This window comes from Adiantum capillus-veneris, chromosome 12 (genome assembly GCF_014529385.1).
Source record: "Adiantum capillus-veneris isolate H3 chromosome 12, ASM1452938v2, whole genome shotgun sequence".
NCBI lineage: Eukaryota > Viridiplantae > Streptophyta > Polypodiopsida > Polypodiales > Pteridaceae > Adiantum > Adiantum capillus-veneris.
In genome coordinates, this window is record NC_140942.1 from 135,523,838 (window position 1) to 135,549,418 (window position 25,581).

A 25,581-nucleotide genomic window follows, 5' to 3' on the forward strand; every position below is an offset into this window, starting at 1 on the left:
GCTTATTTGCAGCAATGGAGTAGGTGTGTGTGTTTTTGTGCTTGCCAAAGGGCCTTTTTATAGTTGTACAAGACCTTGGGTTAGGTTAAACTTGACTAGGGTAGGTAATTAACCATAGTTAGGTTCCCTTTTGACCATTCCTTCAATTATACAAATAAGGGACTTATTTTTTCATTAAAAATAGCCTTTTAAGTCGTGGAGGTTCCATAAGGGTTGATAATGTATATGGGCCCCACCATGATGTCCCTCCAGTGGCCCCTGCAGAGTGTCCCCATCTTGTTTGTTGTGTCTTTGGAAGCATCTTGAGCCGACCCCTCCACATGCAAGTGGTCTTTAGCTCCCCATTGGTGTTTTAGAATGTTGAAGAAGTCAAGAAAAATTTTCACCTTTGTGGTTTACCTGATTGTAACTTTGACCTGCAGTAACAGTGTCTGCAGCACCTTGTTTTCACCATAACTTTCAGCTTGTAACTCAGAATTGGGTGTTGTAAAAGGCAAAGTTGACCTTCTCAAAGTGTTTAAGCTGATTTTGGAGTGTTCCTCAAGTATAACCACGAGCTAAGGCGTTCAAGATGCATCCAAAACACCTTTTGAACAAAGTCTCCTTGTAGGGGCCCCTTTAGCATGCATCCAAGGTGTAGCATGCTTTTTCAAAAGAGAATCCACCTTAAACAAATGAGGTGGGCTCCAATAAAGTTTGATTTATTGGGGATATACATTATATTTAAGATTTGTTGACCAACACAAGTAAATGATCCAAGACTTGGGTCACATAGTGGTGGGGAAGGGAAGGCCTACAAGGTTAACCCTACCCTTGAGAGAAGATGGGTAAGATAAGTGCCCATAAATTATTTATTTACAAATTATGGGATGTAGATAGCTATTTAAATTAGTAAATCTAATTAGTTAAAAGAATATAAAGTAAAAAACTAGGAGAGTAGAATTAAGTTTACTATTTACATTTAGCATGAAGAGAGAAATATGATGTAAATGCATAAAGATCTGAGAAGGGTAAGGTGTTTGTATGGAAAAAGGCTATTACGGAAAGAGAGAATGAACACTAGGTTAAAACTTTGATAAAAAATATATACATTTGAGTAGAAATGCAGTGCAAATGCACGGTTACCATTTAACGCTACTCACCTCGAAGGGTGAGTAGAGGCCGCTCTTCTTGTTGCCCACCCCGGACCGCCTCACTGTCAAGCTACCAATTCCTCGTCTGCAACCTGATTCTTGTATAAATTTGATCAAGTTAGCTATTCTTTCACAAAGACAATATAATTTTTTGCTAACTATTGTGATTGGGCTATGTGTATCACTTCAAATCAAGCTAATTTAGTCAACATTTGAGATTTTCAAACTTGACTTTGGCAAAAATCAAAGGATTAATCTGCAACCTGAAAACTGAGTGAACATGTACCAATTTGGATCTGATTGAACCCAAAATTTCCCTGTGGCTTTATATTATGCTGGTCTAACACTGTACAAGTTCAAAAGAAAAAAATGGTGGCTCTGTGTAGCAGTAGTAAATAATCGTGATTATTTACTTTTGTCAAGTTTTTACACTTTTTGGATTGATTTGCGAAGTATACAACCTATTAAGGTCCTTGGACAAGTTCCAACAAGTTTGGACAAAATCTGTTCAAGTTTATCAACTGTTTCGTGTCCGCAAACTCTGATTTCAAGAAACTGGCTTAAATCTCACTTTTGTGATCCAAATTTTACCAAAATTGATTTGTGGGGTCTACTTGATATGCTTGACCTTGTGGTATACTCAAATATGCAAGATTGTCAATTTCTGGAGCAGATGTAAATAATCGTGATTATTTACTCTAGGTAATTTTTTGCAAGTTTTTATCCCAATCTTGACACAGATCTGTTAAGCACTTCAACTTAAGGTCTCTAGCCAAGTTTCATCAAGTTTGAACATTTTTTGGTCAAATCGTCATCAGTTTTCTATTCGTAGACTAACTTTGCAAATTTGGTCACAATTTCCAATCCAATGATCCAAATCTTACCAAATTTGGTTTGTGGGCTTGTCACAACATGGTTAATCTAGTGGTATCCTAACTTGGTCAAAAAAGTTGGAAAATGAGACAGATGTAAATAATCATGATTATTTACTTCTGGTAAATTTTTACATCTTTCTGGTCAACTGAGCATGTACACATGTCTATCACATTAATACAAGCATATGAATCAAATTTCATCAAGTTTGGACTATTTTGTTTTCCAATTTGCACTCAAGTCTTCAAAAGTCAGTACAAACTTTAATTTTTACCCAATTTTGTGATCCAAATCCAATGTGCCTTTATAAAAGTTGTTTGTACACATGCAATAAGACATTGGTATCAACCTTAGTCAAGTCTGAGCTGAAAGTAAATAATTGTGATTTTTTACTTCAGGCTTGAAATGAACAAATTTTTATACTTTCTCCAAGGACAGTCATTTCATGAGTTATTTTAAGCCTATGAATCAAGTCAAAGCTTAATTTGGCCTAAATTGTCAAGAAAAAGTAAATAATTTGAGTTTTAGCCAACTCTTGAAATTTTTATCTCAAAGTGTCCTTGAGCTTATGCATTGGTTCATACAACTTTTAAGCTTACTCTCCAGTCGGATTGAGTGTTTTGGAGTCTTTTTGTGCTATTTCGAGCCGTAGACCTGAAATTCTGCAACTTCAAATACAACTCACAATGATTCTTCGGAGAGAGCAATGTTCTAAAATTCACCTCGGATCCTACTTACCCTACTGCTATGTTCTCATGCAATGGGATTGTGGAAAGTGTCCACAAACTCTCATTTTCTTGTTTTTTATGGTTTTTTAAGCTTTGATCTTAAGACTTGTCTCATCTATCAATCATTCTCAAAATCCTAATCTAGTTCTACAATCCTTCAATCCTAAAGGCACTCGACAAGTATGATTACTTCCAAGCTACCTCTACACAGCAAAAGACGACAATCTTAAGCTATCACTATGACATTTGGAGCACATTACCGCTCAGATAGACACACAAAAACAAAGGAAAAGTTCAAGTCAAAAAATCTCGGGAGCGGTAATTCTCGAGTCAATGCTCGCGGTAATGGTCCTTCAGCAATGCACGTGGTAATCGGCCCGGCTACATTTCCGCGCTTATTTCCGCTGTACTTACCGCCAGTATTATCGCAACCATTATCGTGCACGCGAGTATGTTTTTAATAAAAGCAGATGACCATTTGGATGGTCCTTGGTAGGACCCATCCAAATGGTCATTTGCCTTTTTTTCCCTATACATTTAATAAAAAGAAAACAACAAGTTCATTGCACGAAAACTTTGGACCAAAATCAAATGTTTAATTATATTGGAGAAACCGTTCATTACAAAATTGCCCAAATAGGCGATGCATGGTGGCTATACAACTGTGGCCAAAAGAAGACTTTGGGCCAAAATCAAGTGTATAATTATATTGGATATTACAAAATTGCCCAAATAGGCGATACATGGGGGCTATACAACTGTGGCAAAAAGAAGACGTGCGGGTCCAAAAACACTTGGAGGATTGAGCTACTCGGATCCTGGGACCTCTAGAGGGACTCCTTGACTCTGGAAAAGAAAAAAACAACAAAACCTTTAATTAATACAAATGGATACATAATTTTGCATGCACTGATTTTAAAAAAAAAGTTCACACTTACAGGCTGTAGTGTACAACATGTATTTTTAAATTGTTCGCAATTGATTTTGTTGTTTTCATACACACAGCACCATGTCTGATATTCGGAGTGGCTCTCTCTGTATCTCTAGATCTCTCAGGTTGGGCGGGTCATAGTAATATTTTGTTGTATATCAATTTAAAAATATCACAAACCTAACCTTATTACCATAAATTAAATCAATACAAATGAAAATACACGCACTCACAAATTTTATCTTTCCATGCTGCTTTTCCGCCCGAGCCGTAATGCGTGAACGTTTGCTGCGCCCTTGCCTCCACCTTCCGAGTGTGCGCCCTAGCACCTGCCGCTCTCTCGTCCTCCAGCTCGCCGTGGGCTTTCTCCCACTCCTCATCATGAACATTTCCAGGGTGATAGTTGTGACCCTCAGATTCAAATGTTTTCTTTTCTGCCCTCCGCACACTGGACTTTTTATTTTTCAAGAAATTCTTTATGTACTCCTCGAGCCACTGCCTGGAGAACTCTTCCACTTCCGGATTAGGGAACCGCGTGAGCAATGTCGTGTGAATGTACATCAAGTCGGTTGGGTCCTGATGTTTGAAGATTTAAAGCAATCTTGGTATGTTGAGTGGATGAACTGGTTAAGGTGCCCTCGAAATGTCCTCCCCAAAGCGGAACCTAGATCCACCTCCCCTCCTCGATGTATATAATACTAGTAGCCACGAGCGTCCGGGGCGGGCGCATCGCGGTCCTCATCCTTATGTGGAGCTCCAAGGGGTGAGCGAGGAGGTCGGGGTGTAAGAGGAGGTAAGTCTGTAGCACTGCGCCCTCCACCACCAAAGCAGCACAAGCCACTACCTCGACGAGAGCGTTGTCGTGCTGTGACATGTACATAGTGGGAATACATGCTACAAGAGTTATCTTGTAGCTTTTTAGATACATAATTATATTTCCTATAATGTACATATGCATATGTAAGTATAAAAATAAGCTTTCTTTCTCATCTTATTATTTATCTCAAGGGTAATGTATTCTTACTTTACCATCAAAAAATACTATGGGAAAAGTGTCAATAGCTCCACCTCTTTAGCTTGGGGCAAAAAGCATTGATTCTTTCTTTCTACCATCTCATTATTATCTCACACCCTATCTAGATCCTATATCTAGAGTAATTTCCAATCTATATATATTCTATGTATTTTTCATATTTTTCTTATATTTCTTTTTAAATAGCTACTAGGAGGGAATCAAATCCTAGTGGGACACTAGGTGGCATGATTTCAAAGATACACTTATTTTAATGCATTATTGCAATCATGATTACAAAACTTTGTCAAGGAGCAATGTCATGCTTTCATATGGCATGAGGTGTCCTTTGGAATAAAATGAAAGTCTAGGCTAAGGGGACCACATGAAGACTTTTGCTGCTAGAAATGGACCCTATTTTGATGAATTTTTTACACAAGGTTCCAATCCGAATTGGAAAATGATTTTAAAATGAAAATCGTAGCTAATGAGCTGAAGTTTCTGCCCATATTTTTACTTTTTTATTTGGACCTACGGTTGAGGAGATATGATCAAAATACTGGACCCCAGTCTGCCCACATCATGCAGGGACAGCTCATTTCCAACTTTTCCAATTCGTGTTCACACTGGCTCCTCTCTTCTTGTGTAAACCCTTGGGGGTTCCCTTCACCTATAAAAGGGGACCTCTTCTTCCTTGAAAAAAAAACTCAAGCATTCAAGCCATTGATGAGAGGAATTCCTGAGGGAGTGAGTAGTATTGCCTAATTGTACTTAGCCCCATTAACATAAGCCCAAGCCTACACTTTCTCCTAGAGGAAAACTAGCCATTCTTGTACGCCATCCTTGGAGGATCAACTCTAATCAAAGAAGGTGTTGTACTTGGCGTATCAATCAACGTTGAATTCTCCCCTCTTCTTCTCTCTCCCATCAATAATGGTGCCGAAGGGTTTCAAGTAAGATGTGTTCTACATTGATGTTTTCTTGATTTCTTGTTGTTTTGATTTTCATCTCTAATCCAACATATATATATGTATCTAATCTCATCTCCTTAACCAAACCTATCTCTCTCATTCTTAGTAATTCATCCTCTCTAGGTTCTCTTTGCTACAGGTACATCTCTCCCCGCAGTATCCTTATTGCCTACGGGCAAGACTAGGGCTTGGGAGGGAAACTTCTCATCTCTTCACTTCTCTCATACTATCCTAGATGAATAACCCACATGATGATCATTTCTATCGCTTTCACTCTGTACGATCTATTAGAATTAACGTATGGATTAGCCGTAAAATACACTTTCAACAACGTATAGTGTTTCTCTTTGGCCCTGAAAGGCTCAATGAAATACTTCTATCACCGGATCCCATCATACTACCTCTCATAGACTATAATTTTTCTTTTGATGTAAGCGTAGTTATCTTGCTATGAACCAAGAGGATTTGTACACACAATTAATCCCAATCACTAGACAAAATATCTATATTATGGTAAGCACAAAACTACAATTCCAAAGAACAATTCGTAGCCTATTTGGTCAGCCAAGATTGAATGCCATTAACTCATCCATTAACCCTTTCATATTACCCATGATACGATATGACCATAGCTTTGATGTTTTCATCTTCGTATTGTTTTGACATTCTCTTTTGCGTTCTTTCTTTGTGTGTGTGTGAGTGCAAGAGAGAAAGAGTGAGTCTTCTTTGATTGCACTTCTTTCCAAACCCTAGTCTTCATGGCATCTATGGTTTAACTCCTTCATATAGTTTTTGTTGAGTTCTCTCACAAACTCTCACAGCCATAAGCCCGGTGCTTTCCTGGCAAGACCGCAAATTTCTCGACATATTATTGGTGAACCCGACGCGAATCTGCTAGGGTGAGAGTTTGTGGGTAACCATGGGTGATCATGTTGAGCAACGGGGTATGCATTTTGACCCACCAACAATGCAAATGTTTCAAGCATTTGCAATGTTCATGCAACAACAACATGCTACTGAAAGAAGGGAGATTTCAGCAACGAAGGCCATACAAGTGGTCGTCAACAGAATGGATCAGTTCAATGGCAAAGATGTAACCAAGTACTTACGCGAGTTTGTGAAGGAGATGGAGCTGCATCGCGTGTCAGAAGGTGAGATGATTCAAAGCTTAGAGCTAGTTGTTGCTCCAGAAATTAGGGAGCATGTTAGGGCAATTAAAGATGGGCATGGGAGAAATTGGGAAGAACTCAAAGTAGCTTTAAAGGAGGAATATTTCATGGAGGACTCTGAGAGAGTGACCAAAAGGACATTCTTAGAATGGGTAGTCAAGCCAAAGCAAGGACTATCAATAACAGAGCTACTTAGGGAATTTGAGCGGCGCTATGCACAACTCACTAGGACAGAAAGGGCCACACTAGATGCCGAGAAGACAGATCTTTTCTTACAAGCTGCAGGTAAAGAGTTTCAAGAAAATTTGGAGCTTCTTCTTGAAGATAAAGATGCTGAGCAAGGACTAAAGACCGACTGGAATGAGGTTGAAGGTGCTGTCTCACTGCTTGCCAAACGACAAAGAAGAAGGGACAAGATGGTAGTAAACACTACAAGTCCTTCCACCTCAACTTCTGACAAAATGGTAAAGCCTACTTTTATCGCTCCTAAGTTTGATGAGTCCATGCTAGATGAGCTTGTGAAGGGAATGCATGACTTGAAGGTGAAGTTTGCAAAGCTTGAAGAAAAAGGCCAACCATCAGGGCCACTTCCTAGGCAAAGACAACAGCCCAAAGAAGGGTTTGTTAATAGATGTATTTGGTGTGATAGTACAAACCATGTAAGAAGGGATTGTGATGATTTTAGTGATGCTTTGTCAAAATATGTTGTCTTTTTTAAGGATGGTAAAATCCACTTAAGAGAGACAAGTCTACCCTTGAGAACTAACTTTGGGAAGGGGGGAATGCAAACCTTAGTTGAAGATATGGCAACCAAGCATGCCACCTCTTCAGTTGAGGCAGCTACTTATGGAGTAAAAATTGAACATTTTTGTGATGAAGAGGTGAGTGACCATCATGGTCAAATTTGGCCAAATGTCATGCAATTAGCTAAAAAGGGAAAGCTTACAAAAGAGATTCTACATGAAGCAGGTGATTGCATACGTCTAGAAACAGGATGGAATGATCCAGTGGACTCATTGTCAGTGCATGCCTACATTACAAAATGCCAACAAAATGAGGCAATTGTAGAAGAGAAGCGCAGACGTGAGAATGCTGATGAAGGACCATCAAAAAGAGCTTCTAGAAGTGGGGGAAGAAGCGACTCAATGCCTTCTCAAACACCCTCAACACAAGGAGCATCTCCACCTGAAGTACTCATGGAGGAGTCTACAACAGGAAAGAAGAAAGAGCCAACGAAAGGTAAGACAAAAGGCCCAACTTATAAACTACAATCTGATATTGAGGTTGCTACAGATTTAAAGAAAGTCTTGGAGGAAAGGATCTTGAATAGCAAGATTGAGTTTACTCTGGGAGAAGTTCTTGGCATTGCAAAGCGTGAATTCCATGAGGAGATCATTGACATCATCAAGAGAAAGAGTCAAACCCTTGCTGAAGTTTCTCGTCCATAGGTTGAAGGGGAAACCTCAAAGACACAAGGGATGCAACTGCAAAATAAGGAGAATGATGGAGCTGTGGTAGGATGCTACCAATCTAGGGGGAGAGTGAAGCAAGTGTATTTCTCAAATGATGATGAAGAAGTTGAAGATATTCCTAGGAGTTACTATTCACGAAGTCATTGGGCAAGGGCTACTACAGAAACTTTGGTCAAGGTAGGTGATCTTGAAGAGCCATTTGTTGCCTTGATTGACCATGGTTCAGAAATAAACATAATGTCAAAGAGTCTCTACAACAAGTGCAAATGGCCGATGGACACAGATCATGGCTGGATGGTAAAAGTGGCAAACAATTCATCCGGTGAATTGTATGCAACATGTCTAGGTGTGAAGGTAACAATAGGTGATGTAAAGATTGACCAAAACTTCTTTGTACAGGATACATCTTCATATCATCTCATCCTTGGACAGCCCTACATTGTGGGAGTTCGAATGGAAACCAAGGTAATGGACGATGGTTCAGCATATGCTAGGAGACGTAGCAAAGATGGTAAACATGATGTCCAATTTCTCACAGTTTGTGTAAACCATGAAAGAAATCGTGACAACCTCAGAGAAAATCCTCTACCAAAGGTGAGAAAAGAGTTTCATGATCATAGAGAAATGATGGGTTTTGGCCAAGTACCATTGTAAAGCGGGATTGCAGTGGTACAGAAAGAAAAAGGGTCTCGCCTGATCCAAAAATAGGTGAAGCATTTTCAACGAGCTCCTTGGTAACAAAGAATGGATCATTATGTTTTACAAAACTTGAAGATTTGAAGAGATGTGAGAAGCAATATGTGCATAATGTACAAATAGGCATGAAAAAGAGTGGGTTGCTAGAGCCTACTGAAAATGTTTTGGGTTTGTGTGAACAAGTTTCTTTTGTAGATACTATGGGTGAGCTTGATGCTATAATGAGGTCTAGTTTGCATCTTGAAAATGAAGTTGTGGAAGTTTGCTCTATGGAAATGTATCAAGTAATAGAAGCCTTTAAAGAAAGCCAAACAGTAGGCCCAGAAGTCCATGTTGAAACTAAATACAAGAGTGTAGCAAAGAAGGTGAAACCAGTAGCTTCACCCTTACCACCCAACAACATGGAAAAGATTGAACAGGCTTCTTTACAACCAAGTTTGCGGAATCCTAAAAAGATCGGGCATACCTTCACAAAGGAGTCTTTTCAAGAGTTGCAGATTGGTTGCGAGGAGTTTCTAACACAGGAGGAGACAAAGTGCTTCAAAGAAATTCTTTCAAAGCATGGTAAGGCTTTTGCATTTGAGCCACATGAGATAGGATGTGTTGATCCTTATATTGTAGCTCCTATGGTAATTTTCACAATACCTCATGTGCCTTGGAATCTGCGGCCTATTCCGGTTCCAAAGGCTCATTTGCCAAAGTTAGTAGAGCTACTGAATGAGAAAATCAAAATGGGAATCTTGGAGCCTTCTTGTGCTCCATACTCAAACAGGTGGTTCACAGTTCCAAAGAAGAATGGTTCTCTACGCTTCATCCAAGATATGCAACCAGTGAACAAGGTGACAATTAGAAATGTAGGTACATGTCCAATTGTGGATAAATTTGCAGAGGCGTTCGCAGGGAGAGCAATCTACTCAATGGGGGATCTCTACTCAGGGTATGATCAATTTCAGCTTGCAATCGAAAGCAGAGACTTGACAACCATGAGGACACCTTTGGGTTTGGTAAGGATGTGTACCTTGCCACAGGGAGCAACCAACTCGGTTGCACATATGATGAATGGGATGAATAAGGTCTTACGTGACTTTATTCCTCAAATCACAATGCCTTTCATTGATGATTTGCCTATCAAAGGATGTGAAGAAAGTGACAAAGATGAAGCTTTGGATCTCAAGGGATGTCGCAGGTTTGTGGTAAATCACATAAATGATTGTGATAAAATTTTGTCTAGGTTGGAAGAAGTGAATCTTACATTGTCAGGGAAAAAAGTCTATGTTTGGTGTCAATGAAGTGCTCATTGTGGGGCACATGTTCGGGCCATATGGTAGGAAACCTTTTCCATCAAAGATAGATGCCATCCAAAGAATGAAAGAAACATGCACTAACATCACTGAGGTTAGAAGGTTTCTGGGAGCATGTGTCTTCTATGTTATTTGGATTCCACATTATGCACATGTAGCTGATCCTCTTTATCAGCTGCTTAGAAAGAATCAAAAGTTTAAATGGACAGAAGCACATGTAAAATCCATGAAAAAGATAAAGGAGTTACTCCAGTCAGCAACGACTTTGAGAAAGGTAGACTATGAGTGTCAAAGGCCAGTAATTGTGACAGTAGACACCAGTCCTACAGGGATTGGATGGGTAATAGGGCAAGATGACGAAGAAGGACGTAGGTATGTGGTAAGATTTGGAGCAAAGGTACTAAGTGCTCGCCAAAGAAACTATCCACAAATAAAGAGAGAGCTATGGGGTATGGTTATAGCCTTGAAAAATGGGAAAGAGTACCTAATTGGTGCATGTGTGGTTGTAGAAACAGATTGTCTACCACTTCTTGGGATGATTACAAGCTGCTCAACACCAGACATTGCTATGTTGCGGTGGATTGCCTACATTAAGTCCTTAAATCCTGAGTTTAAGCACATTGCAGGTAAAGACAATACAGTGGCAGATATGCTATCAAGGGCAAGGTATGAAGATGAGTCACAAATGATTGATGAGGGAGATGATGTAGGCACAAAATTCTATTCTATCTCTCATGTCAAAGGTAACAATGTCTGCATGACTAATTCACTTGAATTGTTCTTGAAAGATCTTTATGAAGGTGATTGGCTTTCTATTGGAAGGTACTTGAGTACTCTAACAAAACAGGATGATTGGTCTGAACAAGAATTCAAGAGGATACGCAGGAAAGCATATGGGTACTTTTTAAGGGATGGTTACTTGTGGAAGCATCCTAAGCAAAAGGGTGCTACACCACAACGGGTTATATGTCAAAAAAAGACTCAAGTAAAGCTCATGCAAGAGTTTCATGAGAGTCTATGGGCTGGACACAGGGGTGTGTGGGCAACCTTCTCCAAGTTGAAAGAAAAATACTGGTGGAAGGGTATGTATAAAGATGTATCTCAGTTTGTAGAGTCATGTGTAACTTGTCAAATGTATTCAAATGTTCGACATCGTGATGGATTGCACCCTACATATCCACTAGCCATGCACTATAAATGGGTTGTGGATCTAGTCACGATGCCTTTAGGACTCTGGCAGATGAGGTACTTGGTTCTTGCACGAGAGGACCTAACTAATCAGGTTGAAGGAAGAGCATTAAGAGCTAAAACCACAGAAGCTGTGTGCAAATTCCTTCTTGATAAGTTGATTTGCCGTTATAGTTGTGTGGGAAAGATCACTGCAGACAGAGGTGAACTGGATGCCGAAGAAGCAAGGGGAGTTCTTTTCTAGATTAGGAATCAAGCTTTCTCTTACTACAGCTTACAACCCTGAAGGCAATGGAAAGAGTGAAAGAGGACACCCTCCTATCATCAAAGCTTTGGCCAAGGCTTGCGAAAGAAGAGTTGGTGAGTGGCCAAAACTGTTACCATACGCTTTATGGGCTGATCGTACAACACATAGCTCAGTAACTGGCTACATGCCTGCGGAGCTAATGCATGGTCAAAAGCCAGTGATGCCGATTGAGGATACAATTCCCACATGGAATGTACTACCTTGGCAAGAGGGGCTTAGCAGGGAAGATCTCCTTGCATTGCGCATAAGGCAACTAGAGAGAAGACTTGGAGACATTGAGGCTGCAAAAGAACGACTCAAAAATGTAAGATTGAAAAACAAGGACTACTTTGATAAGCGAAATCGACTCAGGAGCAAAGCAATTGACAAAGGTGACTGGGTTTTAGTGTATGATAGTAGCCTTGATAACCAACACACAGTCATGCGTAAGTTTTCAAAAAGATGGTTTGGACCATATGTTGTAAAACATGTGCATGAAAATGCTACTTACAGCTTGTCTGAACTAGATGGCACAGAAGTAAAGATTCCCATTGCAGGAAAAAGGATCAAAATGTTTAAGAGAAGAGGAGACAATGATCCAGAAAATGTTGATGAGGAAGAAGAGCAAAACACAGGTGAAGATCAAAGTGAAAATGAAGCTCTGAAATCATCCAGTAAAGGTGAAAGCAAGGAAGATGTACAAGAGGGCTGATCTTACAAAGAAATAATTTGGCACATACCGGAGGATGTGCAGGTTTAGAGGGGGTGGATGTCGTGCTCTGACATGTACATAGTGGGAACACATGCTACAAGAGTTATCTTATAACTTTTTAGATACATAATTATATTTCCTATAATGTACATATGCATATGTAAGTATAAAAATAAGCTTTCTATCTCATCTTATTATTTATCTCAAGGGTAATGTATTCTTACTTTACCATCAAAAAATACTATGGGAAAAGTGTCAATAGCTCCACCTCTTTAGCTTGGGGCAAAAAGCATTGATTCTTTCTTTCTACCATCTCATTATTATCTCACACCCTATCTAGATCCTATATCTAGAGTAATTTCCAATCTATATATATTCTATGTATTTTTCATATTTTTCTTATATTTCTTTTTAAATAGCTACTAGGAGGGAATCAAATCCTAGTGGGACACTAGGTGGCATGATTTCAAAGATACACTTAATTTAATGCATTATTGCAATCATGATTACAAAACTTTGTCAAGGAGCAATGTCATGCTTTCATATGGCATGAGGTGTCCTTTGGAATAAAATGAAAGTCTAGGCTAAGGGGACCACATGAAGACTTTTGCTGCCAGAAATGGACCCTATTTTGATGAATTTTTTACACAAGGTTCCAATCCGAATTGGAAAATGATTTTAAAATGAAAATCGTAGCTAATGAGCTGAAGTTTCTGCCCATATTTTTACTTTTTTATTTGGACCTACGGTTGAGGAGATATGATCAAAATACTAGACCCCAGTCTGCCCACATCATGCAGGGACAACTCATTTCCAACTTTTCCAATTCGTGTTCACACTGGCTCCTCTCTTCTTGTGTAAACCCTTGGGGGTTCCCTTCACCTATAAAAGGGGACCTCTTCTTCCTTGAAAAAAAAACTCAAGCATTCAAGCCATTGATGAGAGGAATTCCTGAGGGAGTGAGTAGTAATGCCTAATTGTACTTAGCCCCATTAACATAAGCCCAAGCCTACACTTTCTCCTAGAGGAAAACTAGCCATTCTTGTACGCCATCCTTGGAGGATCAACTCTAATCAAAGAAGGTGTTGTACTTGGCGTATCAATCAACGTTGAATTCTCCCCTCTTCTTCTCTCTCCCATCAATAATGGTGCCGAAGGGTTTCAAGTAAGATGTGTTCTACATTGATGTTTTCTTGATTTCTTGTTGTTTTGATTTTCATCTCTAATCCAACATATATATATGTATCTAATCTCATCTCCTTAACCAAACCTATCTCTCTCATTCTTAGTAATTCATCCTCTCTAGGTTCTCTTTGCTACAGGTACATCTCTCCCCGCAGTATCCTTATTGCCTACGGGCAAGAATAGGGCTTGGGAGGGAAACTTCTCATCTCTTCACTTCTCTCATACTATCCTAGATGAATAACCCACATGATGATCATTTCTATCGCTTTCACTCTGTACGATCTATTAGAATTAACGTATGGATTAGCCGTAAAATACACTTTCAACAACATATAGTGTTTCTCTTCGGCCCTGAAAGGCTCAATGAAATACTTCTATCACCGGATCCCATCATACTACCTCTCATAGACTATAATTTTTCTTTTGATGTAAGCGTAGTTATCTTGCTATGAACCAAGAGGATTTGTACACACAATTAATCCCAATCACTAGACAAAATATCTATATTATGGTAAGCACAAAACTACAATTCCAAAGAACAATTCGTAGCCTATTTGGTCAGCCAAGATTGAATGCCATTAAGTCATCCATTAACCCTTTCATATTACCCATGATACGATATGACCATAGCCTTGATGTTTTCATCTTCGTATTGTTTTGACATTCTCTTTTGCGTTCTTTCTTTGTGTGTGTGTGAGTGCAAGAAAGAAATAGTGAGTCTTCTTTGATTGCACTTCTTTCCAAACCCTAGTCTTCATGGCATCTATGATTTAACTCCTTCATATAGTTTTTGTTGAGTTCTCTCACAAACTCTCACAGCCATAAGCCCGGTGCTTTCCTGGCAAGACCGCAAATTTCTCGACAGCGTGAGCCACCACTACGGGAAGAGCGTTGGCCACCCGAAGAGCGCTGGCCCGAGCCCGAACCGCTGGGTGGTGTAGGCGACAGATAACTGGACGGTGCGGACGTGGATCGCTGTGAATGCAAGGTGGTGGGAGCTGCGGGTAACGGGAAAGTCGAGGGTAAGGTGGAGGGAGGCCCACTGGGAGGCACACTCTGCACTATCTGAGTGCCGACGCCCGGTGTCGCAAGCGGTGAGAGCCCATAGGCAGCCAACTGTGCTGGTGTGTACCGCCCTTGAAGACTCTGCTGCGAGGATATCCACTCTGCCTGGGTGCGGTATGTCCTCTCAAGGTCGGGGTCATGTACTGCATCTCGGAACCATCGAAAGCTGAAGGTGGATTGTGACTGGTGGGAGGAAGACTGCGAGTAGTAAGCATCACAAGCGTCCTCGTAAGAGAGGCCCTCAGCGATAAAGTCCTCTATGGATCGATAGCCGGGCGTGGAAGAGGATGCCATATCCTACAATTTCACAAAAAAAAGGGACCCTAATTAACATTGGATTCTAGTCAAAGTGAGATTCTTTATTGCATAGGATTCCTCCTTGCATAGGATTCCTCCCTGCATAGGATTCCTTTTATCTCATATTTAAGATATGGTTTGTGTGCTTATTTTTTTTGCATCCATTTAGAGTGTGTGTGTGTTTGCTTCTAATTAATCTATTGTGTGTGTGCGTTAGTGTGTGGCAAAGAAATTAATCTAGTGTGTGTGTGTTGGACCTTAATCTACCGTTGGGCTTCTCGGTGACCATTGGGGTCTCAATCAACTTCATCACACACCCACATGGAGGTATGTTTTGGTATGCTAATGCTAATGGAGGTATGTTTTGGTATACTAATGCATGCCCAAGCACACACTCATGCAAGCGTTAGTGTGTGCTTGTAACGGATGCACACACTAATGCTTGCATTAGTGTGTGCTTGTGCACTAAGCACACACACACTAATGCTCGCATTAGTGTGTGTGTGCACGCATTGGTGTGTTTTCACACACTAATTAGTGCACAAGCACACACTAATTCTTACATTAGTGTGTGCACTTTTTTCACAATAGTGTGTGCTTGTGCATGCATTAGTGTGTAGACACACTAATTTGTGCACAAGCACACACTAATGCAAGCATTAGTGTGTGCTAGAGAGGTATGCACACACTAATGCTTGCATTAGTGTGTGCTAGAGAGGTATGCACACACTAATGCTTGCATTAGTGTGTGTGTGTATAATGCATGCATTGTGCACAAAATAGTGTGTGAAAACACACTAATGCGTGCACAATCACACACTAATGCAAGCATTAGCGTGTGTGTGTATAATTCATGCATTGTGCACAAAATAGTGTGTGAAAACACACTAATTAGTGCACAAGCACACACTAATGTAAGCATTAGTGTGTGCTAGAGAGGTATGCACACACTAACACTTGCATTAGTGTGTGGAAACAAACTAATGCATGCACACACTAATCCTTGCATTAGTGTGTGTGTGTATAATGCATGAATTGTGCACAAAATAGTGTGTGAAAACACACTAATGCGTGCACAATCACACACTAATGCAAGCATTAGCGTGTGTGTGTATAATGCATGCATTGTGCACAAAATAGTGTGTGAAAACACACTAATTAGTGCACAAGCACACACTGATGCTTGCATTAGTGTGTGCTAGAGAGGTATGCACACACTAACGCTTGCATTAGTGTGTGAAAACACACTCATGCATGCACACACTAATGCTGATTGTGCACAAATTAGTGTGCAAACACACTAATTTGTGCACAATCACACACTAATGCTTGCATTAGTGTGTGTGTATAATCCATGCACACACTAATGCTTGCATTAGTGTGTTTACACACTAATTCATGCACAAGCACACCCTAATGCAAGCATCAGTGTGTGCTTGTAATGCATGCACGCACTAATGTGGGCATTAGTGTGTGATTGTGCTCAAAATACTGTGTTTTCACACACTATTTTGTGCACAATCACACACTAATGCAATCATTAGTGTGTTTTTAATGCATGCACATACTAATGCAAGCATTGGTGTGTGATTGTGCACAAAATTGTGTGTGTGTGTGCGTGTGTGTACAATGTGTGTGTGCATGTGTGTGCATGTTAGTGCATGTGTGTGTATGCATTGTGTGTGTGTGTATGTGTTTGTGTGTGTGTGTAGAAGAACGAGAAGAAAGAGAGAGAGTTTGAGCACTTACATTCGTGACCTCGATCGCTTGGATATGGTGGGGTTGGAGATGAAGAGAGTAATAGAGGTTGGAGATGGAGAGGGAGAAGGAGAGAGAGCTTGGAGATGGAGAGGGAAACAGGCCCGCGCAGAAGAGGAGCACGTTTTTGAATTTTTGGCATTCAATTTTGCGAGGGCACGCAGGTGCCCCCTTTATATATAAAAATTTGCTTGAGATTTTACCGCGTATATTACCGCACCTGTTCCCTCTTGTATTACCGCCTGTATTACCGCGAAAATAGCTGATGAGACATTAAGGTTACACCGACTGCATGACCTCTTGTACCCACCTCCCCTCTATCTTTAATGAGTGTCAGTCATGTCAGTACCAACATTCTTGATTCTTCTTTTTCTTATTTAATTTTTTCTTATTTAGTGTGTGGTCTTGTGTGCAGAACGATTGGGATGACGTGGGTCCGCCAGTTGGCACGGAACAAACTCGATGGTTGAGCGAGCGATTACCATGTCCATGTATGCGATGTAAGCGTGCGATTGCACGGCTTCGGCGTATATGCTTGGCTCACGTGGATGATTATGGACTATGGGACGATACGAGAAAACGCGCTTGAATGGAAACTAGCGATCCGAGGGTTTTGGCATCCATTGATGTCTCTCCACATTGGAGTGTGATCGGGGGTGGAGGCGGCAGGAGGACGGAAGAGAGATTGCGCCAGGAAGTAGTCATGGGAGGTGGATCACACCCGCCGTCCGATGTGGGTGGGTCCACATGAGCGCATGCGCATCCTACATCCACCACGTATGGGGATCTCCCCACCACCCCGCCCCACATGGAGGTGGAGGAAGATCATTTTCACAATATGGTTGAGGATCTTCTTGCACGTGAGGCGGCGAATGAGTGTGATCCTGAGTGTGCATGTGAAGAAGCCGCCCAAAAAACCAAATATTCATTGCTAGAGGCAGCACACACCGCTCTTTACGAGGGATGATCCTACTCCATATTACGAGTGTCTCTTCAGATCTTGAATATTCAAGCAATGTTTGGATGGAGCAATGAAGGGGTCGATGCACTATTGAGGTACGTTAAGGTGTAATAAGTGTTAGTTGTGAGTTTTTTTCATGGTTATATGCAATAACGAGTATTCTTTAATATGTCATAGGCTATGAGGCAATATGATGCCTAAAGGCAATCATCTTCCAAAAAATCGAAGGAAGGCACGACAAGTGGTGACAGGGCTTGGGATGGACTATGATTGCATACATGCATGTGTCAATGATTGCGTGCTATTCCGCAATGAACATGCAGGGCTTGATGCTTGCCCCGAGTGTGGAGAATCAAGGTACAAAGAGGGAATGCAAGGAACCACAATACCTCGCAAGGTTCTTTGTCATTTCCCCCTCATTCCCCGCATCAAGCACATGTTCAACACCAAAGGAACAAGCGAGCTTCTTACATGGCATATGACAAATCGCTCCACAGATGGGGTTATGAGAGTGCCGACTAACTTGCTGGCATGGAAACACATTGAGCAGACATGGCCGGAGTTTAGAGAAGAGCCTCTTCACTTGAGGATTGGTTTGGCTAGTGATGGGGTAAACCCATTTGGGCATTGGTCTACCTCATGGAGTACCTGGCTAGTGGTTGTTGTGAACTACAACATTCCACCATGGGAGTCAACCAAGAAGGGGAACATTTTGCTCTCTCTTCTAGTACCAGGAAAACACAAGGTGAAGAACATGGATGTATATTTAGCACCTTTGATTGAAGATCTTCAAGAGCTATGGAACGGCATAGATGTTTTAAATGTATCAAGACCACTTCGTAATCGGCGCACAAATATCAAGTGCATTCTTATGTGGACCATGCATGATTATCCTGGGCTTGGAGAGATTTTTGGTAAGCTTATACTTTGTGACGCTCTTTAATGTCTTTGCATTGGTCACTTATATGTGGTTATGTCTTTTGTTTTTGTAGGACTATCGACATCTGGACATAGGGCATGCCCAACTTGTGGACCCTGACTCGTGACAGAGAGACCCACTCTACTTGGTAAGGTGATCTACCCCAATAACGATCGCTTCTTGCCGCCCACACATCAATCTTATGCTCCACCGTGCAATGGGATGGAGCCACTCCATTGGACCATGGCCGATTGCGCAAGACATTGCAACGAGCATCACAACACCATTTGCCTCCTCCCAATGATCCACCTAGGGGTATGTCTAGGTACTCTATTTCTTATCACTACCCTATTGGGCTTCATTAAAAATCCAACACCTATTGGATCCAATGCATGTGTTAAAAAATGTTGGGCAACATATATGGGATCACATAGTAGGCAAGAAAGATTCATTGGGGGCTAGAGAGGACATGAGGGCCATAAGGAGGCTCCCTCCTTCGGCCACACCTGGCATGGGACCTCGGGGGAAGATGGCTCTTCCAAAGGCACCTTGGATTCTATCAAGGGTGGATCAAGAGCGGATGAAACAAGTCATTTAATCCATCCGTACTCCAACAGGTTATATGCGTTCGCTCAAGGGTGCCTGCACTAAAACTAAGAAAGGAGGATCCACACAACTGTATGGGCTCAAATCCCTTGATTGGCACAAGATTCTTTAGGTAATGTGTGTGTGTGTGTGTATGTGTGTGTATATGTGAGTGTGTGTGTATGTGGTTTAGGGTTCTGGATACTAATAAGTCTTTTTGTTTGTGCAATAGTTTGTGCTTCCAATTAGCAGTAGTGGATTTGTGGACATGAAGGTAAAGACTGCAATATTCAAGGTGGGAGAAGTTGTCAGGTATAGAACATTTGATTCCCCCCTCTTAAACCTTACTTTGAAGACTAACTTTACTATGAAGATTATGAAGGGTTTTTTGGTTACATGTTTGTGAGTTCCAAAGAAATCGAAGTTTCAGCCATTCCAATAGCTCGACTTCTAGCGATTGAAGCAACTTGTGCTATTGAGGATGCATTCCCAGGTTCTATCCTTGTTAGCCAAGTTCACCTATTGATCCATCTTGTTGAGGAGATAGCCATTTGTGGTGTGGTTCACTCCAGGTGGATGTTCTTTCTTGAGAGGTTCCTAAAGACCTTGGAAGACTTTGTAAGGATACGATCACAACCAGAGGTATTCATCGATCTTAAGCCTTAAACCTTATTAGGATTGGATTGTATTCACAACCCTTTTTATTGGTTACTTTAATCACTAATGGTTTCATGTACATGTGTGCAGGCAAGCACGGTAGAGGGTTGAATTGTACAAGAGGCTTTTGTGTATGTCTTTCAATATCTTTTCACAATAGACCCATCGTTGCCTCGTTTAAAGATGGAGGAAGAGGATCCAAAAAATTACGCAAACATTCCCAGTGGGAAAGGTTCTCCCTTGATTTTTGATAGGGAATTTCAAGCCATAGTCAACAACCATTGTCTACCCAATGCTCCCATCATGGGAAAATGAGTGGATATGTATGCGGAGGTGCGTACAACGAGAGAAAGGGAGAGGGAAGCATGGAAGAGGTCGCATGGCGGTAGGCGAGCATCTCCCTTTCCTAAAGAGCTTTCCAAATACCGTGATCTAATTCCAGTTGGGTGGATACAAAATTCCATGACCAAGGCCAAGGCACAAGGAGAACATATAAGCCCTAAAGAATGGGAGTACACGCGAGGATGTCTACCAAGGGTAATATACTCAATGTGCTGAGTGTGTGTGTGTGGGTGTGTGTGTTTGTATTTGTGTCATCTCTCTCTCTCTCTCTCTCTCTCTCTCTCTATATATATATATATATATATATATATATTGATTGGTTTTTGCAGGCCTTCACATTCAACTCTATGTGGTCCGAAGGACGTCATTTTCAAACCCGCAAGATAGATGAGCGTCGAACCACTCACAATAGTGGAGTTATGGGAAATTTTGACACGACAACACAAGAGGTGAGGGAATGTGGAACAATAGAGAGGATAATCAAAGTGGATTTCAAAACATTTCACAAATATCTCTTTGACTGCCGATGGTTTGCGGGTGAGGTTAAGAGACATGAGAATGGGCTCTATATGGTAGACTCCGGGTAATTTCATCGCGGGAAGACCGACAACTTGGTGCAACCTAGTAGTTGTGAGCAGGTAAAGTCCATGTGCAACTCACTAAAACATCATATGATACATACAAAACTACATTCATGTTGTTGTTTGCTGTATGACCTACCTGTGTTTTATGTGCCTTGTATGTATCGAAGACGACTTTGGTATGTTATTCCAGTCACACCACGGAGCAGATCTATCTTTGCAGATACGAACATAGAGACTTTGGCAGATCCCACCATACCATCTCAAGAAGATGCCAATGATGATGATGCAGTTGAGGTCGAGGAGAACCAACCATTCCCAATAACCAACCTCCCCTCTATCTTTAATGAGTGTCAGTCATGTCAGTACCAACATTGTTGATTCTTCTTTTTCTTATTTAATTTTTTCTTATTTAGTGTGTGGTCATGTGTGCAGGACGATTGGGATGACGTGGGTCCGCCAGTTGGCACGGAACGAACTCGATGGTTGAGCGAGCGATTACCATATCCATGTACGCGATGTGAGCGTGCGATTGCACGGCTTCGGCGTATATGCTTGGCTCACATGGATGATTATGGACTATGGACGATCCGAGAAAACGCGCTCGAATGGAAACTAGCGATCCGAGGGTTTTGGCATCCATTGATGTCTCTCCACATTGGAGAGTGATCGGGGGCGGAGACGGGAGGAGGACGGAAGAGAGATTGCGCCAGGAAGTAGTCATGGGAGGTGGATCACACCCTCCGTCCGACGTGGGTGGGTCCACATGAGCGCATGCGCATCCTACATCCACCACATATGGGGATCTCCCCACCACCCCGCCCCACATGGAGGTGGAGGAAGATCATTTTCACAATATGGTTGAGGACCTTCTTGCACGTGAGGCGGCGAATGAGTGTCAGCCTGAGTGTGCATGTGAAGAAGCCGCCCAAAAAACCAAAGATTCATTGCTAGAGGCAGCACACACCGCTCTTTACGAGGGATGATCCTACTCCATATTACGAGCTTCTCTTGAGATCTTGAATATTCAAGCAATGTTTGGATGGAGCAATGAAGGGGTCGATGCACTATTGAGGTACGTTTAAGTGTAATAAGTGTTAGTTGTGAGTTTTTTTCATGGTTATATGCAATAACGAGTATTCTTTAATTATGTCATAGGCTTTTAGGCAATATGATGCCTAAAGGCAATCATCTTCCAAAAAATCGAAGGAAGGCACGACAGGTGGTGACAGGGCTTGGGATGGACTATGATCGCATACATGGATGTGTCAATGATTGCATGCTATTGCGCAATGAACATGCAGGGCTTGATGCTTGCCTCGAGTGTGGAGAATCAAGGTACAAAGAGGGAATGCAAGGAACCACAATACCTCGCAAGGTTCTTTGTCATTTCCCCCTCATTCCCCGCATCAAGAACATGTTTAACACCAAAGGAACAAGCGAGCTTCTTACATGGCATATGACAAATCACTCCATTGATGGAGTTATGAGAGTGCTGACTGACTGGCTGGCATGGAAACACATTGAGCAGACATGGCCGGAGTTTAGAGAAGAGCCTCTTCACTTGAGGCTTGGTCTGGCTAGTGATGGGGTAAACCCATTTGGGCATTGGTCTACCTCATGGAGTACTTGGCCAGTGGTTGTTGTGAACTACAACATTCCACCATGGGAGTCAACCAAGAAGGGGAACATTTTGCTCTCTCTTCTAGTACCAGGAAAACACAAGGTGAAGAACATGGATGTATATTTAGCACCTTTGATTGAAGAGCTTCAAGAGCTATGGAACGGCATAGATGTTTTTGATGTATCAAGACCACTTCGTAATCGGCGCACAATGATCAAGTGCATTCTTATGTGGACCATGCATGATTACCCTGGGCTTGGAGAGATTTTTGGTAAGCTTATACTTTGTGACGCTCTTTAATGTCTTTGCATTGGTCACTTATATGTGGTTATGTCTTTTGTTTTTGTAGGACTATTGACATCTGGACATAGGGCATGCCCAACTTGTGGACCCTCACTCGTGACAGAGAGACCCGCTCTACTTGGTAAGGTGATCTACCCCAATAACGATCGCTTCTTGCCGCCCACACATCAATCTTATGCTCCACCGTGAAATGGGATGGAGCCACTCCATTGGACCATGGCCGATTGGGCAAGACATTGGAACGAGCATCACAACACCATTTGCCTCATCCCAATGATCCACCTAGGGGTATGTCTAGGTACTCTATTTTCTTAGCACTACCCTATTGGGCTTCATTAAAAATCCAACACCTATTGGATCCAATTCATGTGTTAAAAAATGTTGGGCAAGCTATATGGGATCACATAGTAGGCAAGAAAGATTCATTGGGGGCTAGAGAGGACATGAGGGCCATAAGGAGGCTCCCTCCTTCGGCCACACTTGGCATGGGACCTCGGGGGAAGATGGTTCTTCCAAAGGCACCTTGGATTCTATCAAGGGTGGATCAAGAGCGGATGAAACAAGTCATTGCATCCATCCGTACTCCAACAGGTTATATGCGTTCGCTCAAGGGTGCCTTCACTAAAACTAAGAAAGGAGGATCCACACAACTGTATGGGCTCAAATCTCTTGATTGGCACAAGATTCTTCAGGTAATGTGTGTGTGTGTGTATGTGTGTGTATATGTGAGTGTGTGTGTATGTGGTTTAGGGTTCTGGATACTAATAAGTCTTTTTGTTTGTGCAATAGTTTGTGCTTCCAATTAGCATTAGTGGATTTGTGGACATGAAGGTAAAGACTGCAATATTCAAGGTGGGAGAAGTTGTCAGGTATAGAACATTTGATCCCCCCTCTTAAACTTTACTTTGAAGACTAACTTTACTATGAAGATTATGAAGGGTTTTTTGGTTACATGTTTGTGAGTTCCAAAGAAATCGAAGTTTCAGCCATTCCAATAGCTCGACTTCTAGCGATTGAAGCAACTTGTGCTATTGAGGATGCATTCCTAGGTTCTATCCTTGTTAGCCAAGTTCACCTATTGATCCATCTTGTTGAGGAGATAGAAATTTGTGGTGTGGTTCACTTCAGGTGGATGTTCTTTCTTGAGAGGTTCCTAAAGACCTTGGAAGACTTTGTAAGTCTACGATCACAACCAGAGGTATTTATCGATCTTAAGCCTTAAACCTTATTAGGATTGGATTGTATTCACAACCCTTTTTATTGGTTACTTTAATCACTAATGGTTTCATGTACATGTGTTCAGGCAAGCATGGCAGAGGGTTGAATTGTACAAGAGGCTTTTGTGTATGTCTCTCAATATCTTTTCACAATAGACCCATCATTGCCTCGTTTAAAGATGGAGGAAGAGGATCCAAAAAATTACGCAAACATTCCCAGTGGGAAAGGTTCTCCCTTGATTTTTGATAGGGAATTTCAAGCCATAGTCAACAACCATTGTCTACCCAATGCTCCCATCATGGGAAAATGAGTGGATATGTATGCGGAGGTGCGTACAACGAGAGAAAGGGAGAGGGAAGCATGGAAGAGGTCGCATGGCGGTAGGCGAGCATCTCCCTTTCCTAAAGAGCTTTCCAAATACCGTGATCTAATTCCAGTTGGGTGGATACAAAATTCCATGACCAATGCCAAGGCACAAGGAGAACATATAAGCCCTAAAGAATGGGAGTACACGCGAGGATGTCTACCAAGGGTAATATACTCAATGTGCTCAGTGTGTGTGTGTGTGGGTGTGTGTGTTTGTATTTGTGTCATCTCTCTCTCTCTCTCTCTCTCTCTCTCTCTCTATATATATATATATATATATATTGATTGGTCCGAAGGACGTCATTTTCAAACCCGCAAGATAGATGAGCATCGAACCACTCACGATAGTGGAGTTATGGGCAACTTTGACACGACAACACAAGAGGTGAGGGAATGTGGAACAATAGAGAGGATAATCAAAGTGGATTTCAGAACATTTCACAAATATCTCTTTGACTGCCGATGGTTTGCGGGTGAGGTTAAGAGACATGAGAATGGGCTCTATATGGTAGACTCCGGGTAATTTCATCGCGGGAAGACCGACAACTTGGTGCAACCTAGTAGTTGTGAGCAGGTAAAGTCCATGTGCAACTCACTAAAACATCATATGATACATACAAAACTACATTCATGTTGTTGTTTGCTGTATGACCTACGTGTGTTTTATGTGCCTTGTATGTATCGAAGACAACTTTGGTATGTTATTCCAGTCACACCACGGAGCAGATCTATCTTTGCAGATACGAACATAGAGACTTTGGCAGATCCCACCATACCATCTCAGGAAGATGCCAATGATGATGATGCAGTTGAGGTCGAGGAGAACCAACCATTCCCAATAACCAACCATAGTGAGGAGGAGGACGAGGATGGAGAGAATGATGATGATTCAATAGGAGAGGCTGTAGAGGATGAATCAATAGATTTATTTGTTGATTTAGCTACCATGGGGTTGTACATGGATGTAAGCACTTGTAGAGATCTCTTGGAGGATAAAAATTAATAAATATCTTTTGGATTTTGTCTTCTTTCTCTACTTATGCTGTACAAAAGGGCTATTTGTTTATGAACGCAAGACAATACAATTTTGATCATCGTTCGCTTTCCATTTCCATATGAATGCATAGTTGACATAAGATTTTGAGGTGGAAACAAAATATTTTTGTTTATAGAATCTCATGGAGTACAAATGAGTAGAGTAGGAGAATCATACCAATAGATGAGGCAAGCAAAGAGAAGAGAGGTACT

The 25,581-nt window shown here is 41.4% G+C and overlaps 1 pseudogene; it reads left to right on the forward strand.

Moving 5' to 3' along the window:
• The first annotated feature begins 17,366 nt into the window (after positions 1 to 17,366).
• Positions 17,367 to 25,085, forward strand: LOC147446553 (uncharacterized; annotated as a pseudogene).
• The last annotated feature ends 496 nt before the right edge of the window (positions 25,086 to 25,581 follow it).